We start from the raw sequence: 17448 nt of genomic DNA, 5'->3' as shown, positions 1-17448 counted from the left end.
GTACCCTGAGTACCTCTATCGGTTTTCCCTTCTATTCCAGTCTCGTGTTGTTCGTGGAAAGAAGGATTGTCGGTATGCTTCTGTGTGGGCTCTAATCTCTCTGATTTTATCCTCATGGCCTCTTCGCGAGATATACGTAGGAGGGAGCAATATACTGCTTGACTCTTCGGTGAAGGTATGTTCTCGAAACTTTAACAAAAGCCCGTACCGAGCTACTGAGCGTCTCTCCTGCAGAGTCCTCCACTGGAGTTTATCTATCATCTCCGTAACGCTTTCGTTATTACTAAATGATCCTGTAACGAAGCGCGCTGCTCTCCGTTGGATCTTCTCTATCTCTTCTACAACCCTGTCTGGTACGGATCCCACACTACTGAGCAGTATTCAAGCAGTGGGCGAACAAGCGTACTGTAACCTACTTCCTTTGTTTTCGGATTGCATTTCCTGAGGATTCTTCCAATGAATCTCAGTCTGGCATCTGCTTTACCGACGATCAACTTTATATGATCATTCCATTTTAAATCACTCCTAATGCGTACTCCCAGATAATTTATGGAATTAACTGTTTCCAGTTGCTGACCTGCTACATAGTAGCTAAATGATAAGGGATCTATCTTTCTATGTATTCGCAGCACATTACACTTGTCTACATTGAGATTCAATTGCCATTCCCTGCAGATCCTCCTGCACTTCAGTACAATTTTCCATTGTTAAAACCTCTCGATACACCACAGCATCATCTGCAAAAAGCCTCAGTGAACTTCCGATGTCATCCACCACGTCATTTACGTATATTGTAAATAGCAACGGTCCTATGACACTCCCCTGCGGCACACCTGAAATCACTCTTACTTCGGAAGACTTCTCTCCATTGAGAATGACATGCTGCCTTCTGTTATCTAGGAACTCCTCAAACCAATGACACAATTGGTCTGATAGTCCATATGCTCTTACTTTGTTCATTAAACGACTGTGGGGAACTGTATCGAACGTCTTGCGGAAGTCAAGAAACACGGCATCTACCTGTGAACCCGTGTCTATGGCCCTCTTCGTGGACGAATAGCGCGAGCTGGGTTTCACACGACCGTCTTTTTCGAAACCCATGCTGATTCCTACAGAGTAGATTTCTAGTCTCCAGAAGAGTCATTATACTCGAACATAATACGTGTTCCAAAATTCTACAACTGATCGACGTTAGAGATATAGGTCTATAGTTCTGCACATCTGTTCGACGTCCCTTCTTGAAAACGGGGATGACCTGTGCCCTTTTCCAATCCTTTGGAACGCTACGCTCTTCTAGAGACCTACGGTACACCGCTGCAAGAAGGGGGGCAAGTTCCTTCGCGTACTCTGTGTAAAATCGAACTGGTATCCCATCAGGTCCAGCGGCCTTTCCCCTTTTGAGCGATTTTAATTGTTTCCCTATCCCTCTGTCGCCTATTTTGTCATCTGTGCGACAATCTAGAGAAGGAACTACATTGCAGTTTTCCTCTGTGAAACAGCTTTGGAAAAAGACATTTAGTATTTCGGCCTTTAGTCTGTCAACCTCTGTTTCAGTACCATTTTGGTCACGGAGTGTCTGGACATTTTGTTTTGATCCACCTATCGCTTTGACATAAGACCAAAATTTCTTAGGATTTTCTGCCAAGTCAGTACATAGAACTTTACTTTAGAATTCATTGAACGCCTCTCGCATAGCCCTCCTCACACTACATTTCGCTTCGCGTAATTTTTGTTTGTCTGCAAGGCTTTGGCTATGTTTACGTTTGCTGTGAAGTTCCCTTTGCTTCCGCAGCAGTTTCCTAACTCGGTTGTTGTACCACGGTGGCTCTTTTCCATCTCTTACGATCTTGTTTGGCACATACTCATCTAACGCATATTGTACGATGGTTTTGAACTTTGTCCACTGATCCTCAACACTATCTGCACTTGAGACAAAACTTTTGTGTTGAGCCGTCAGGTACTCTGTAATCTGCTTTTTGTCACTTTTGCTAAACAGAAAAATCTTCCTACCTTTCTTAATATTTCTATTTACGGCTGAAATCATCGATACAGTAACCGCTTTATGATCGCTGATTCCCTGTTCTGCATTAACTGTTTCAAATAGTTCGGGTCTGTTTGTCACCAGAAGGTCTAATATGTTATCGCCACGAGTCGATTCTCTGTTTAACTGCTCAAGGTAGTTTTCAGATAAAGCACTTAAAAAAATTTCACTGGATTCTTTGTCCCTGCCACCCGTTATGAACGTTTGAGTCTCCCAGTCTATATCCGGCAAATTAAAATCTCCACCCAGAACTATAACATGGTGGGGAAATCTACTCGAAATATTTTCCAAATTATCCTTCAGGTGCTCAGCCACAACAGCTGCTGAGCCCGGGGACCTATAGAGACATCCAATTACCATGTTTGAGCTTGCTTTCACCGTGACCTTCACCCAAATCATTTCACATTTCGGATCTCCGTCAATTTCCTTCTATACTATTGCACTTCTTATTGCTATAAACACGCCTCCCCCTTCACTGTCCAGCCTGTCTCTGCGGTATACATTCCAATCTGAGTTTAGGATTTCATTACTGTTTACTTCTGGTTTCAGCCAACTTTCTGTCCCTACTACTATATGGGCGTTGTGACCGTTTATTAATGAGAGCAGTTCTGGGACCTTTCTATAGACACTCCTGCAGTTTCCTATTAGCACATTAATATTGTTATTCCCTGTTGCATTTTGCCTACTCCTACCTTGCCGCGTCTCAGGAGGCGTCTTGTCAGGCCTAGGGAGGGAATTCTCTAACCTAAAAAACCCCCATGTACACGCCACACGTGCTCCGCTACCCTTGTAGCCGCTTCCGGCGTGTAGTGCACGCCTAACCTATTCAGGGGGACCCTACATTTCTCCATCCGATAGCGGAGGTCGAGAAATTTGCACCCCAGATCTCCGCAGAATCGTCTGAGCCTCTGGTTTAAGCCTTCCACTCGGCTCCAATCTATTGGCTGAAATATTGTTTAGAATATTTCATTTCAGGATGCTCCCGAAAGGAATCAGTCAAGAAGGCGCTGAAGCTTTTTTGGAAATGTTTTTGAACAAAAGGGATGGAGACACGTCGTGCTTATTTTGGTTTCACGACTAGAAGAAAGAAGGCGCAGTTTGGCAAACTATGAACGACATTATCAACTACAGGTTTAGACAGCCACGATTTAGCCTCACATGGAGCCCATTTCTCCTTTCTGCAACGCTGGTCAAATTGGCTACGTGTCTCAAAGGTACACACAGTAACCAAAAAACAAATTACAACCACAAGAAAGAGTCTTGCGACATGAACGGAACTTGGTAGGTGTGTTTACACATCTGAAACATTATATCTATTCGAATTTCGCGCCAGTCTCATAAAAGTGGCGCTAGTTGCGCCTTTATGGAGATACAAATCAGGTTGGCTTTAAATACACGCTGTAAGCGTTGGTTACCTTTGAGACTGGACGTGACGAGTTGGTGTCAGTCAAGGATGCCTTTAAGGCGAAAAGACGCCATTTCCAATGACTGAAGTCCTGTAATAAGGCATCCACAGTTGGATATTTCTTCTGCGATACTGCAGAAGGATTTAACAGGAATTTAGCCGCTCTACATGTTTGCTGGAAACGGTGCTCACGGGTATGTTCGATGGGAAGAAGACCAGAATCTGAACGGCCACGCGGCGCTACAGAAAGTTTCGACGCATGGCTTTGGTTTATCGTACTGCATCTGCAGCAGCAAACCGAACAGCAGTTGGCACCACAATGACACAACAAACTGTTACAAACTGGTTACTTCAAGGACAGCTCCGAGCCAGACCCCACGCAGAGTGTATTGCACTGACCCCAAACCACCGCCATTTGCGACTTCAGTGGTGTCAAGCGGACCTCATCAGAGGGCAGGATGGAGGTCTGCTATCTTTCCTGATAGTTAGTTCTGTCGTGGTGCCAGTGATGGCCGTGTGTTGGTTAGAAGGCGGCCAGTTTAAGGCCAGCAGACAACCTGCCTGCGTGCTAGACACACTGTACCTGTACCTGGCGTTATACATTTCATAAGACAGCAGTGGTTATTCCAACCGCCTTGACGGCTAGTTTGTAAGTCAGTCTGGCGATTCGATCTGCTGTGACGGCACTGAGAAACAGCATTTCGTTTTTTTCTATCAAGGTAATTCTCGCCCACATACTGCTTTTGTGACGCAAAATGCTCTTCGGAGTGTCAACATGTGGCCTTTGCCTGCTCGATCACCAGTTCTGTCTCCAATGGCGCACATATGGACATTATCGGATGACAACTCCAGCGCCATTCACAACCATTGTGATGACCAGGTGGGGCAGGCAGGGTACTCCACCCCACAAACTGACTTCTGGCATCTCTTCATCACAATGTATGTACGTTTGCATGCTTGCATTCTTCACTGTGGTGGTTTACCTGTTATTAAAGTACAGTATTTTAACTTTTGCCACGGCTTATCTCGCGCTTACATTAATGACACACACAGAGGTTACGGTTACTACAAGCCACACCACAAGTTGGGAAACGGGGCCAAATTTCAAGTACTTTACTGTGGAGCTGAGATTTTCACAGATGTTTTATTCATATCTTATAGAAACTAGCAGTGCGGCAATAAACAGCCTTTTAAACACGCCACTAACGGCAATCCAGTAATTTATAGCAATATAACAATTTAAATTTTTTTTAAAAACACAGAAGCTAGCAGTACGGCAATAAACTATCTTTTAAAACACGCCGCTAACACCAAACAAAGTAATTTATAGCAACACAACAATTTAAAAAAATTTAAAGAACAGTAGTAAACAGGCTACTAAAGTAAATACAGAACTTTATTAATAAAGTACGGTGAGGTAGTGAAGCTACCAACACCGCTATTAAAAAAATTAAACAGGTCTCAGCAAAACACACGATTAATGGCAATAAAAGGAATTTTCAAACTTGGAGGAATTTAAAAAAAAATTTTAAACAAAAGTGTCCTGGAATGTCATTAGAACATAACAGATATGACGGACCCGTGTAAGGCGGCCACAAATCACCCGCTCAGGGATGCTCAGGCTAGACAGAATACTGACCAATTTAAATACGCCCGTAAACATAATTGCCACTCTCAGGCCGGTCATTGACCGACTTTTAGCCAGCGAAAACTTGTTATAAGATGTCTTAACTCGCGGACAGAATTAGAGCTAACCTCGTGCAAGGAAACATTGCACCACACAGTCCTGAATGAGCGACCACATTATCAACCAACAAGAAGCATAAATTTACTCATAACCCACGACAGAATAGCGAAACAATTAAACTGCCAAAAATACACCTCCCACCGGACAGTAACGAGAGGAGGAAGAAAGATCACTGTCTTCAATTACACCGGTGCCAGGGACAGGAAACCCGGTCGCCGGAGGCCACAAAGCAGAAGAGACGCTGGTTACACAAAATTATTACTTAATGATTAAACCTTCCATGAACTTAACTTGCAGTTATGCTCGAACAGACAATACACGACCTCCGATGGGAAGGATCCATACATCCGACCGCGCACGCGTCGCCAGCGTACCAACACGCGACAACACGCTCTGTCACCTGAGTTCACGTCCTCTCTGCAACTTTGACGGGTAGTGACCGCTGATTCATGTGAGGTGTCTCCTTTTAAACTCCTGTGTTAAAACGGAGGATTTAAAGAAGCTTGTTAACGCCCCACCAAGGCGAAATGAACAGCAACTACTCGTGGGGCGATTCTGTATACAACCAACACGCGGGGAGCTCTTCCATCAACTCGACCCGCTCGTTACACACAGCCGACATACGTGGCGACTCGGTAAAACCGACCACGCCTGCTTCGCGCTGGAGAGCCACACTGCCCTCCCGTGTCCACCACGGGAAAAGACAACCAAGAAACCACTTAATGACAGACAACATATCAAAGAAACATGTCAGGGGAAGAAAAGGAAAACCAAAGCAATCTAAACACAAGGTGTAGGACAAGTCGATACACGGCTCAATTAAGTTATGATCTTGCAGTGTTAATCAATTACATATGTTACCCAGTCAAATGTATTCTCGAAATTCTCCACATTAATCTGTAATTATTCCACTTTAATTATTTTCTGGTGATGTATTTTATGGCAGCATTCACAGGTATCCATGATGGAAACCTAATACAGGATGGCAGGGCTTGTGAAAGTGAGAGGAAGATTTATCTCAGCGAACACTTTCTAGCCAAGTGAATGATTTCAGCCAGGTGTGGTTGTGACGCTTGCGGGTCTACTCGGGGTGCTGTGGGCGGGCCGCGTGCGTGGGTGGCAGAGGCAGCACATGTTTTATTCATGCGACCGTGGCCAGCCGGTGTTATTAAAGGTTCGGCCGGTGCGGAGCGGGCCAGTCGCCGCGACTCGGACCCGTCGGCAGGTGCAATCAGTCGGCGGGATATTGCGCTGGCAAATGAGCGCCACCGCTGAGTTATGTGGCCAATCACAGCCCTGGGAGGCCGCAATCAAGACTAATGCCGGCCGCAATGAAACGGCCGCTGCCAGTGGCCACCGGCTCCTGTGGTGGTGGTGGTGGTGGTGGTGGTCCAGCCCCTCCCCACCACGACCATCTACTTGTGGCCTCTCCGTGGCAGCGTCGCCCCGCACACAAGGCCGGAAAAGGCGGCGACGCAGTAAATACACTCACGTAACTTCGAGGGGGAGTCATACAGCTCTAATTATCACTTCCGTAACAGCAATCTGCCATTATTCAACATGGTGTTTTAGTCTCTCTCTACATAATCACTATTCAGTGCGACACATTTCTCATTTTGCGTTTTCGTTGTTCAGCAAATAATCTACTTCGAAGTAGTCTTCCTCAGGTTTTCTGCCATTCCCTGAAATTAATTTCACTCGATGCTTCGGCGATAGGTCTCCCCGCCCTTTTCATGAGAATGCTGGAAGACTCCTTGATTCACGGGACGTCCATACGATAGTAAGTGGGGCAGAGAGGGTCTAGACCTGGGGTTATGTAGTACTTTTAATGTTTTGGACGACAAATTGTGAATTATAAGTAACCATGAAAAACTTCCAGCTCCTACACTGTTAAACACCTGTTTAATATCGAATATTAAATCATTTTCTTGAAAGAATACACCTGACTCCACTACATTATTTTCCTTTCCCTGAGCACTGGGGAGGGCCGATGGGACTGGCGTGCCTCCCCTCTCCCCGCCCTTCACCGCCCGTATGGACGCCCTTGCTTGAGTTTTATTAGGGAAAATCTGGATGAATGGCTGGTAAATCTTTGTCATCGCATGTTGACATTCATTTATTTAGGTTTCCGTAACTCAGCCAGTAAAAATGGAATCCTTCTAGGATCACTTTATTGTTCACCTGTTTGTTTGTCTGTCAGCCCGACTGAACGAACAGTTCTTCTCAGGAACGGGTCCACGTATCAAGATGAAATTCATGTGACAGAGTAATGTCTATAGTGCGTTAATAGTGTAAAAGCTTGGATCACCTAAGTCGATACACTCAAAAGTTACCGTCATTTACACTGAAGAGCCAAAGGAACTAGTACGCCTACCTAATAACGTGTAGGGTCCTCACGAGCACGGGGAAGTGCTGCAACACGACGGCATGGACATGACTAATGTCTGAAGTAGTGTTGTAGGGAATTGACACCATGAATTCAGCTAGGGTGTCAATAAATCCGGAAGAGTAGGAGGGGGTGGAGAGCTCTTCTGAACAACACATTGCAAGGCATGCCAGATACGATCACTAATGTAAATATCTGGGGATTTTGGTGGTCAGCGGAAGTGTTTAAAATCAGAAGGGTTTTCCTGGAGGCTCTCTGTAGCAATTCTGGGCGTGTGGGGTGTCGCATTATACTACTGGAATTGCCCATGTCCGTCGGAATGCACAATGGACATGAATGGATGCAGGTGACCAGACACAATGCTTGCGTACATGTCAGCTGTCAGAGTCGTATCAGGAGTCGCATATCACTCTACCTACACACGCACCACATCGTTACAGAGTCTCCATCAGCTTCAACAGTCCTTTGTTGACATGGTGGGTCCATCGATCCGTAAGGTTGTCTCCATACCCTTACACGTCATCCGCTCGATGCAATTTTAATTGAGACTGGTCCGACAAGGCAGCATGTTTCCAGTCATCAACAGTCCAATGTTGGTGTTGACAGGCCCAGGCAAGGACTAAAGCTTTGTGTCGTGCAGTCATCAAGGGTACATGAGTGGACCTTCGGCTCCGGAAGCCCATATCGATACCTCTTTGAATGGTTCGCACGCTGACACTTGTTGATGGCGCAGCAATGAAATCTGCAGCAATTTGCGAAAGGATTACACTCCTATCACGTTGAACGATACACTTCAGCCGTCGCTGATCCTGTTCTTTTTCCAGCCTCAGCAATGTCGTAGATATCATGTTTTACCACATTCCTGATATTCAGGTACACAAATGAGATAGTCGTACGGGAAAATCCCCACTTCATCGCTACCTCGGAGATTCTGTGTCAGATCGCTCGTCCGCCGACTGTAACGCCACGTTCAATTTCACTTAAATCTTGGTAACCTGCCATTGTAGCAGCAGTAACCGCTCTAACAACTCCACAAGACACTTGTTGTCTTATATAGGCGTTGCCGACCTCAGCGCCGTATTCTGACTGTTTACATATCTCTGTATCTGAATACGCCTGCCTATACCACTTTCTTTGGTGCTCCAGTATATGGCCGGCTAGGGTGGCCGAGCTGTTCTAGGCGCTATAGTCTGGAACCGCGTGACCGCTACGGTCGCAGGTTCGCATCCTGCCTCGGGCATGGATGTGTGTGATGTCCTTATGTTAGTTAGGTTTAAGTAGTTCTAAGTTCTAGGGGACTGATGACCTCAGCAGTTAAGTCCCATAGTGCTCAGAACCGTGCTCAGAACCATTTGAACCATTTTCCGGTATATGTCAAATGTTTTGATACTCGCGAGATCACTCATCAAAACCTATAGGATGCTTACCGTTCAGCTAGAATCATGAAATTTGGTAAGAAGCAAGATTTCACAAGAAAACTAAAAGTAAAAATACGGAACTGTTAATTTGTAAATATGTCACACACAAAAAAAAATGTCATTTGTTATCTGTCTGTCTATCCGTCTGTTAAAACCCCCTTTTCTCAGGAATGGCAAGACACATAAAGTTGAAATTTATGTCACATATTAAGCAAAAGGTGTCTTGGCACTGTAATCAATGAAAACTTCTAAGTCAATGTAGTCAAAGGAGACGGTCATTTATGTCATACATTTTTATACTAGCAAATAAACTCATGAAAAAATACAGGGTACCTCCCTTTGGCCTAGAATCATGATATCCGTTGGGAAGAAAGGTTTCACGTTACAAAGAAAGTAAAAAATCCAAAAACTGTTACTTTTTAATTATTTCAGGCATTTTTTGCCATTCGTTATCCGACTGTCTGTTCGTCCATCTGTTAACTCTCTTTCTTTCAGGGACGGGTAGATATATGAAGCTGAAACGCACTAAGTTTTATAGTCTCTTGATAGCGTGAAAAACTTGATCTTCTAAGACAATGCCATTAAAAAATACGGCCATTTATGTCACGTACTTTGATACCTTGCCAATATCGATTTCGTCGAAATTCTCGATTCACGGGATGGATGAACTATCAATATACATAGCAAAACTTTTATGGAATCCTCAGTGCGTGAGGTTTATTCACTCTTAACCGGATTTTTTTTCCGTTTAAGGGCAGAATAACGGAATGGCTATGTCGCCACAGCCGCCGTTATGTTCGTGAAGGACTTCGAGGATAGATCACTGTTTCCTTAAGCTTTGCAGTCAGTATGTTTCCGGAGTACAATGACGATTCATATTTTTTCTGGCCTCATGGGCGTGGTAGTTTTAATTGATTTTTAAACCAACTGTCTTCATCCTAGTATTAAAATTACCATGGAGGTCGATATTGATGGGGCACCTCCATTTTTTAGGTACTTTGGTTTTGAAAAAACGTGATGGTAGTCTGGGACATGGTGTTGATCATGTGGTACTTATGACGCAGAAGGTTTTCCCCAGGAACTCGTACATGTAATAACTGTGTTTAAGGAAAATGGGTACTCTGAGAAGCAGCTTCGTCGGTCTGTGGAGTTTGCACCTTTACCGGAGATTCATGAAGGGAATCATAGATCTGTGGCCTTTATTCCATATGCTGGTGGCATATCCGTTAAGGGAGGAAGAGTTTTAAGGAGCTTCGGCATTGTATTCCATCCACCTTACCAAATTAGGTCCATTCAAATATCATTTTGGGATTAGGAAGCCTGGCGTATATAAAATTCGTCGTCAGCGTTTGAAGGCTTAGATCGGCCGCTCGATTCGCTCAGTTCGAGACAGACCCGTGAAACATTGCTCGCGTACGAGGCTGCACGTGGAGAAATCGAATCGGCGGTAGCAAAACGTTGTTTAAAAGAAGAACGCGGGATGTAATTTGATAGTTGCTAGTACTTACGATTTTTGGAACAGTTTTTACAAACAAGAAACTGAAATTACATTCACAGACAATTTACAGGGTGACAATTATTGAACTACATGAAATAAAATCGTTACAACTTCTGAACGGTTTGCGTCAGGACGTTCAAATTGCACCGTTGGCCGCGGGGTATCACGAGAATTAGTATGCTTTGGTTTAGCGATGAATCCCACTTTCATTTGGATGGTTCGTCAATAAGCAAAATTGAACCATCTGGGAGACTGAGAAAAGCGCATTTCGCGATCGAGAAGTCTCTTCACCTTCAAAACGTGACTGTGTTGTGTGCAATGACGAGTCACGGAATTACCGGTGCGATATTCCTTGATGGCACGTTGACTACCGAACGGTTCTTGAAGGTTTTGGAATATGATTCCATCCCCATTATCCAAAGTGACCCTGCTTTTGACAAGGTGTGGTTCATGCAAGACGGAGCTCGACCCCCATAAAAGCATGACAGTGTTTAATGTCGTGAAGGAGCACTTTGGGGGCCGCATTCTGGCTCTGGGGCACCCACAGACTACTGGCATAGGCATCGATTGGCCGCCGTATTCTCCAGACCTGAACACATGTGAGTCCTTTTTGTGGGGCTATATTTAAGACTAGGTGTACAGCAATAACCACAAAAACTTTGCTGAGCTGAAAACAGCCATTCCTACACTTCAGCGGGTCCTGCAGAATTTCGCTATTCGTCTGCGCCACGTCATCGCCTATGGTGGCAGGAACACCGAACATGTCGTAACTTAAATACGAGTATCTGTAGTGACGTTTACATGTTGAATGAAGTGTGTGCACGCCGTAGTTTGTAATCAATTTACTTTTCTTCTTTCAAATAGTTCAATAATTGTCACCCTGTAATTAATAAAGACCAGCGTTTTCCTTTTAGCAGGAAGTGGAACCCTGTACAGTCTCATATCAATACACGACGTTATTTGGTAGGATCGTCCCGAGTGTTTGAGTACAGACTGTGAATGCGATGTATACTCGGTGCAGGTTTCTACTAGGTCAGCGCCACTAGCTTAATCTTTGGGACAGCAACTGTCGTACGCTACGGAGGCCTACATACGCTGAGGGAAAAAATTGTTGAAATCTGGTTTCGCAGGACAGAGCGGATCAGGTTGTGGAAAGGGGCCGAGGTTAATTACTGTTAGTTATACAAGAACACACACAACTTTATTCCTCAAACCAATGCACAGTTTTCTCTTTAAAACAGCAAAGATCAATTCACGGCTAAGAGCCCAAGTAACTTCTCCAGAATAAGTTTAATGATTGCTTTTATAACACCAGGATTTAAAGTAACGGCCGGAGCCTTACATAAGTAAAATGGCAATATCTTCTAGGCTAAGGACCGAAATAATATTTCAGATCAGCCAAGGATATTCTTTGAAAGCCAAGCATTTACAAATTTCGGCTAAAGGCCATATTAAGGAAAATTCAAACTAATTCTTTGGCTGAAAACCCAATGCAAAATTTTCTTTACGTAATAAAAGAGTGGCCTTAAAGATAAGCTTTCACACAGTGCAACAGAAAAACATATTGAGAAAACGGGAGGAATGTTGTCGGCTGAAGACCCAAACAATTACTCGAGAATAATTAGAGACAACCTTCAGATAAACATTTACAGAACACGGCTGAAGGTCGTTTCAAGAATTCAAGATGATTAAAGAGAAACCTTACAGAAATGGATTTACATATTAAAGCCACAGAATCCGAAACAAATGCGGCTGAAGGCTTAGATACAGAACAAAAAGAATTTTAAATAAAACACATCTGAAGGCCTAATCTTAAAAAATAGTTGTCATGAAGTTCGGCTGAAGGTCATATACTAAACATTAAACAGACAATATTAATACACGGACGAAGGCATGGCGCAATACCTGTGACCAAATGACAATCACAGACAATAAACAGTGGTGCTCAGAAGTGTTCCAAGGGACGGCCTGGTGAGGAAACTCTAACCACAGTTTATGTGAGACAGGCAGCCAAGCGTAACATTAAACAATCGGGTCGCAACACGACCTAGGGACGGCTGAAGAACCAAACAACAACCTAATCAATTCCCTCTGTCGCAACCGACCAACTGCGTATTCCAGTACACGGACAGCATTCATCTGCTCAGTGGAAATCACAGAAGCTACTCACAGTTCCATGTAAACACACTTGGACAAGAACTCGAACAACCGTAAAAGCAATCACTATGGAACGACAAAGACGAATCAATTCGACACACAGAGAGTTTCCACAAGCGGTCGGTGACCAAATACACGTCGTCCGATGAGACGACCGACCGAACGACCAACCCAGGTCGTTCCCACTCAAGTTACGTGTGTCGGCGACGGTCGGGCGAGTATTGGTTGCCCGAAGCTGACTGCAGCTGCAACCCGACTCAACTCGATGTCCGTTCGGAACTCGGAGACACGGCGACCCGGGCACTCTGGCTCGGACCCATCCATGCAGAGGTAACTCCTGCCCATTGGCCCCCACACCTCTGCACAAGGAGGGAACCGACCCACGTCCGGCATGATGACCAAGTGACGAGGGTCAGCAACGGTCAAAAGACCAAATACACGTCGCCCGATGAGACGACCAATCGAACGACCGGCCAACGGTCGTACCACTCCAGTCTCCTTCCGTCGGACAGTTCATGTGTGTCGCCAGCGGTCGGCGAGCACTGATGTCCGCACGTCACTGGCGCGCCGTCCCCGATTTCACTGCTGCTGCGTCCGGTCGAACTCCTGACACACGACGACCCGGAAATACTAGCTGTCGCTCCAGAGATAGTACGACAGTGCCCTATCGATACGCACTGCTGCTGCCACCCACGGGAAAGCAAACCAGCGACTTAGTGACGACAGTAAATCGAATAAGAAGGAGGCGACAGTACCGTAAAGAAAAAGTGACAAGCAATAAACGGCACGAACACGAGCCGCGCACGCCTAAATTGTAACATAAAAAGTTTCCAGAATACATTTTCCTAGCTAACATATTTAAGTGATTTGCATTGCATGATCAAAAGTTAATGTAGGCGTGAGATAAGGCATAGCAAATGTCTAGTGCAGGTACATTTATAAACGGTGTAACAGCCAGAATGTTGAATGCAAGCATGAAAAGAGGTGCATACAGCATGTTGCACAGGTGCTGGATGTTAGTTTGTGGGATGGAGCTCCATGCATGTTGCACTTGGTTGGCCATTACAGGGAAGGTTATGCTGGTTGTGAATGGCGCTGGAATTGTCATCCGATTATGTCCCATATGTTCTCTACTGGAGACAGATCTGATGATCTAGCAGGCCAAGGCAAAGTGTCGACATTCTGCAGAGCGGTCTGTGTCGCCTGGTCACCAAGAGCTGTTGCATAGCGATTTGATTCACGGATCCAGTTATATGGCTCCTTCCGTGTATAGTGATTTTACGACTATGACGTGTGGGGCCTGAAGATGGCATCAATGTAATGCCGAAACTGGTAGCATGTAAGAAGTTAATGAAATAAATTTCTACAATACATACGGCTGTTGGTAAATTATTGCATCAAGAAAGTTCTGCAGAGCATGCTGGGTTGCAACAGTGGTATATGGACGAGCGTTATCCTGCTGGAAAACCCCTGAAACGCTGTTCGTCAGTGACGGCACAACAGGTCGATTCAGCAGACTGACTCACAAAGTTGCCTTCAGGGCACATTGGCTAATCACTAGAGTGCTTCTGCTGTCGCATGAAATCGCACCCGAGACCATAACACCAGGTGTATACCCAGTGTCTAGCACGCAGACAGAGTGGCTGCAGGCCTTCAACTGGCCTCCTCCTAACCAACACTCGTCCATTGCCAGGAACGAGGCAGAAACAGCTTGCATCATTAAATACAACGGCCTTTCATCCTGCGTTCTAATGAGGGTCCGCTTCGCACCACTGAAATTGAAAATGGCGGTGGTTTGGGGTCAGCAGAATGCACGTTACAGGGCCTCAGGCCCGGAGCTATCCTTGAAGTAACCAGTTTGTGACAGTTCGTTGAGGAATTGTAATGACAACTGCTGCTGAAATTGCAGCAGGTGCAGTAACATGCGCCAGGACCATACGCCGAACACAATGGTCTTCCCTCTCAGCAATGCCATGTGGCCTCTGGAGCCTGGTCTTCTTGCGACCGAATATTCTCCTTACCAGCTCTGCTAGCAGTCATGCACAGTGGCTTCACTTCTGCCAAGTCCTTCTGCAGAACCGAAGAAGGAACATCCGGCTTCTCGTAGCCCTATTATATGACGTCGTTCAAACTCAGTGACGTGTTGATAACGGCGGCTTTGACGCCTTGAAAGCATTCTTGACTAACAACAACTCTCCGCGTCCAATCTCAGAGGTAACTAATGCTCATGACTGTTACTGCGTGTAGTTAAATAAAACGTGATTGTAGCATCCTCATAACAGTGCCATTAGCGTCACTCGTGCGATGGGCGCGAAATTTGAACAGACATCATCTTTCAGAGAGGCACGGAAGAACTATCCCACCAGCATTTTTCACATCTTCCAGGCATACAATAAGCTCATCTATCTTGTTTTTCAACCCTCTAATGTTCTGGTGAAACAAATTAATTTTATTTTTTTCTGGAAACTGTTGCATGTATTTTGGTCTCGTACTGCTCAAATTTCTTTCAGTGCCCTCTGTCTGTAACCTGACTCTAATCTAAAAATGTGCCCCTTTAATTCGAGTAACCACGGGGATCTTGTCTTGTGTGCTTGTGGCCCCCTTACACTACATGCAAGCTGCTCAGATAATCTTCTCTTCTCTCTCCTCTTTAGGTGCAGTCTATGATTAGTGTATCCCCAGCTCCCAATTGCAGCAAAAGAAACGGCACGGAATGAGACTTCGCTGTTGCTGCTCCTATTTTCTCACCCTTAATACTATATTATAAATCGTCTGCCAGGGTGTTGCCTGCTCCTCCTACAATAATTAACTTATCTGCGTCATCAAAATCTCTACTCAAGGTCCCTGTATCCTCTGTTACCTGCCTAACCCAGAGTCTAGGTTTCACAATGGCAGTGACCTGGTATTGAACAAGTAGCTTTTCCTGCAGCTATTGACCTACATCTCTCCTGTGACTGCTCTCTAGTAGCAATACTCTTTTCTTTTTATGTGACTTTTCCACCGACCTACCTTTTATGTCGATCCTACGAGTCTCCTGCTCCCTGCTAAGCCCAAATACTGGTTGAGGTTCTTCCCCTATTTCAGGTAACAAGTCAGATGGATTGCTAACCGAAATTTGCAAAATTATTTTTGAAGTTTTCTCTTCTTGACTCTTACTCGCAACCTTCTCCCAGCTCCCATTGTCTTCTTCCCCCTTCAAACTATTTATTTCAAAATGTTCAATTTCCAGTCCTACCTAGAGGGTATAAATATTTTTTCCCTGTTCCATTATTTTCTCGCCGAAACTGAATAACCTACAACTCCTTGTAAGACCCTCATCTGACACTTTTTTAGCTTTCCCATAGTCCTGATATGTGTCTCCCATACCAATTAACTTACTGCAACATCAACATTTGTCACACACGACGCTACTCTTAGAGTAAACTAAAAAGCACTACAACATACTTTATTACAGTATAAGTAATAATCAGTAACACTTATCTTTCGGTGAGTTGTGCAGCGAACTTCCAGGCGTCCGGCAGACGTAGAATAACATGATCGAGGTCCATTGAAAGTGGGTTGTAACAGTCGCGAAATGAATGAAAACTATGAAACCATTGTATTTTTTAAAAATACTCTTAAACCAACGCTATCAGGAAATTATTTAAAACACTCTAACGGACCAAAGGCAACAGGTATCGGTTATAGGACGATCAGTAGATAACACTTGCTTATAAACACATCACCGATTTTAAATCACGTGACAGAAGAGACGAAACGAATGAAAAATCTACAGTGTACGATATTTATAGCAATGGTATGTAACAAGACACAGTCCACAAATTATGGTAAGTACCGTACTCTGTTCAAAACAACTGTTAACGCTACCTTCATGCCTAGCCTACTGAACAGAAGCCTGTTTCAGTACTCAAAGTACCTGACTTGTCTGTACGTCCTGAATAGCTGAGCCAACAATATTTGTGGCCACTCGGGCGCTAGGCGCTTGAAGTGTTGTGATCTTGTGTGGGGCTCTGTAAAGACTGCTGAACCCGCAGTTTCCGTATTCTCTTGGTAACCCAGGAATCCATACCAGCAGGAGCAACACTATTGGTAAACCACCGCCTCTATAGACCATGGCCCTGTTGTCGTCAAAATGAAACGCTTTCTGATATTTCTCCTTCGTACGTGAGGCCATATTATTGACAAAAACGGCATTAAATTGCCACTTCTAAACGATGAGCCTTGTGCATAATCTTTCCTTACATACAAAATATAGATGACTTTCTTCTTACCCAGTTGATGCTGTGAACTCTTAGTCATATACATATCGAAGCTGTATGAGAACAAAGTTTCTAGGAACAACATTATTGTGTAATAAAATCTCGGTTTTCAGGCCGCTTCAACTACGAGTACCAACGGCCTTGCCGCAGTGGTGACACCAGTTCCTGTCAGATCACCGAAGTTAAGCACTGTCGGGCTGCCCTAGCACTTTGATTGGTGACCATTCGGTCTGCCGAGCGCTGTTGGTAAGCGGGATGCACTCAGCCCTTGCGAGGCAAACTAAGGAGCTCCGGTCTCGTAAACTGACATACGGCCGGGAGAGCGCTGTGCTGAACACATGGCCCTCCATATCCGCATCCAGTGACGCCAGCGGTCTGAGGATGACACGGCGGCCGGTCGGTACCGTTGGGCCTTCATGGCCTGTTCGGACCGAGAGTTTTTTCAACTATGGGTAAAAGCGTAAACTTTCGACGATTACCATCAACGGTTTCCTCAAGAGGAACTGCCTATAGAGGCTACTGTTGTAGAAGCGTCTG

The sequence above is a fragment of the Schistocerca piceifrons genome, chromosome 4, assembly GCF_021461385.2.
Source record: "Schistocerca piceifrons isolate TAMUIC-IGC-003096 chromosome 4, iqSchPice1.1, whole genome shotgun sequence".
Taxonomy (NCBI): Eukaryota; Metazoa; Arthropoda; class Insecta; order Orthoptera; family Acrididae; genus Schistocerca; species Schistocerca piceifrons.
The sequence above is the reverse complement of the archived record's forward strand: the minus strand, read 5'-3'. Positions refer to the sequence as shown.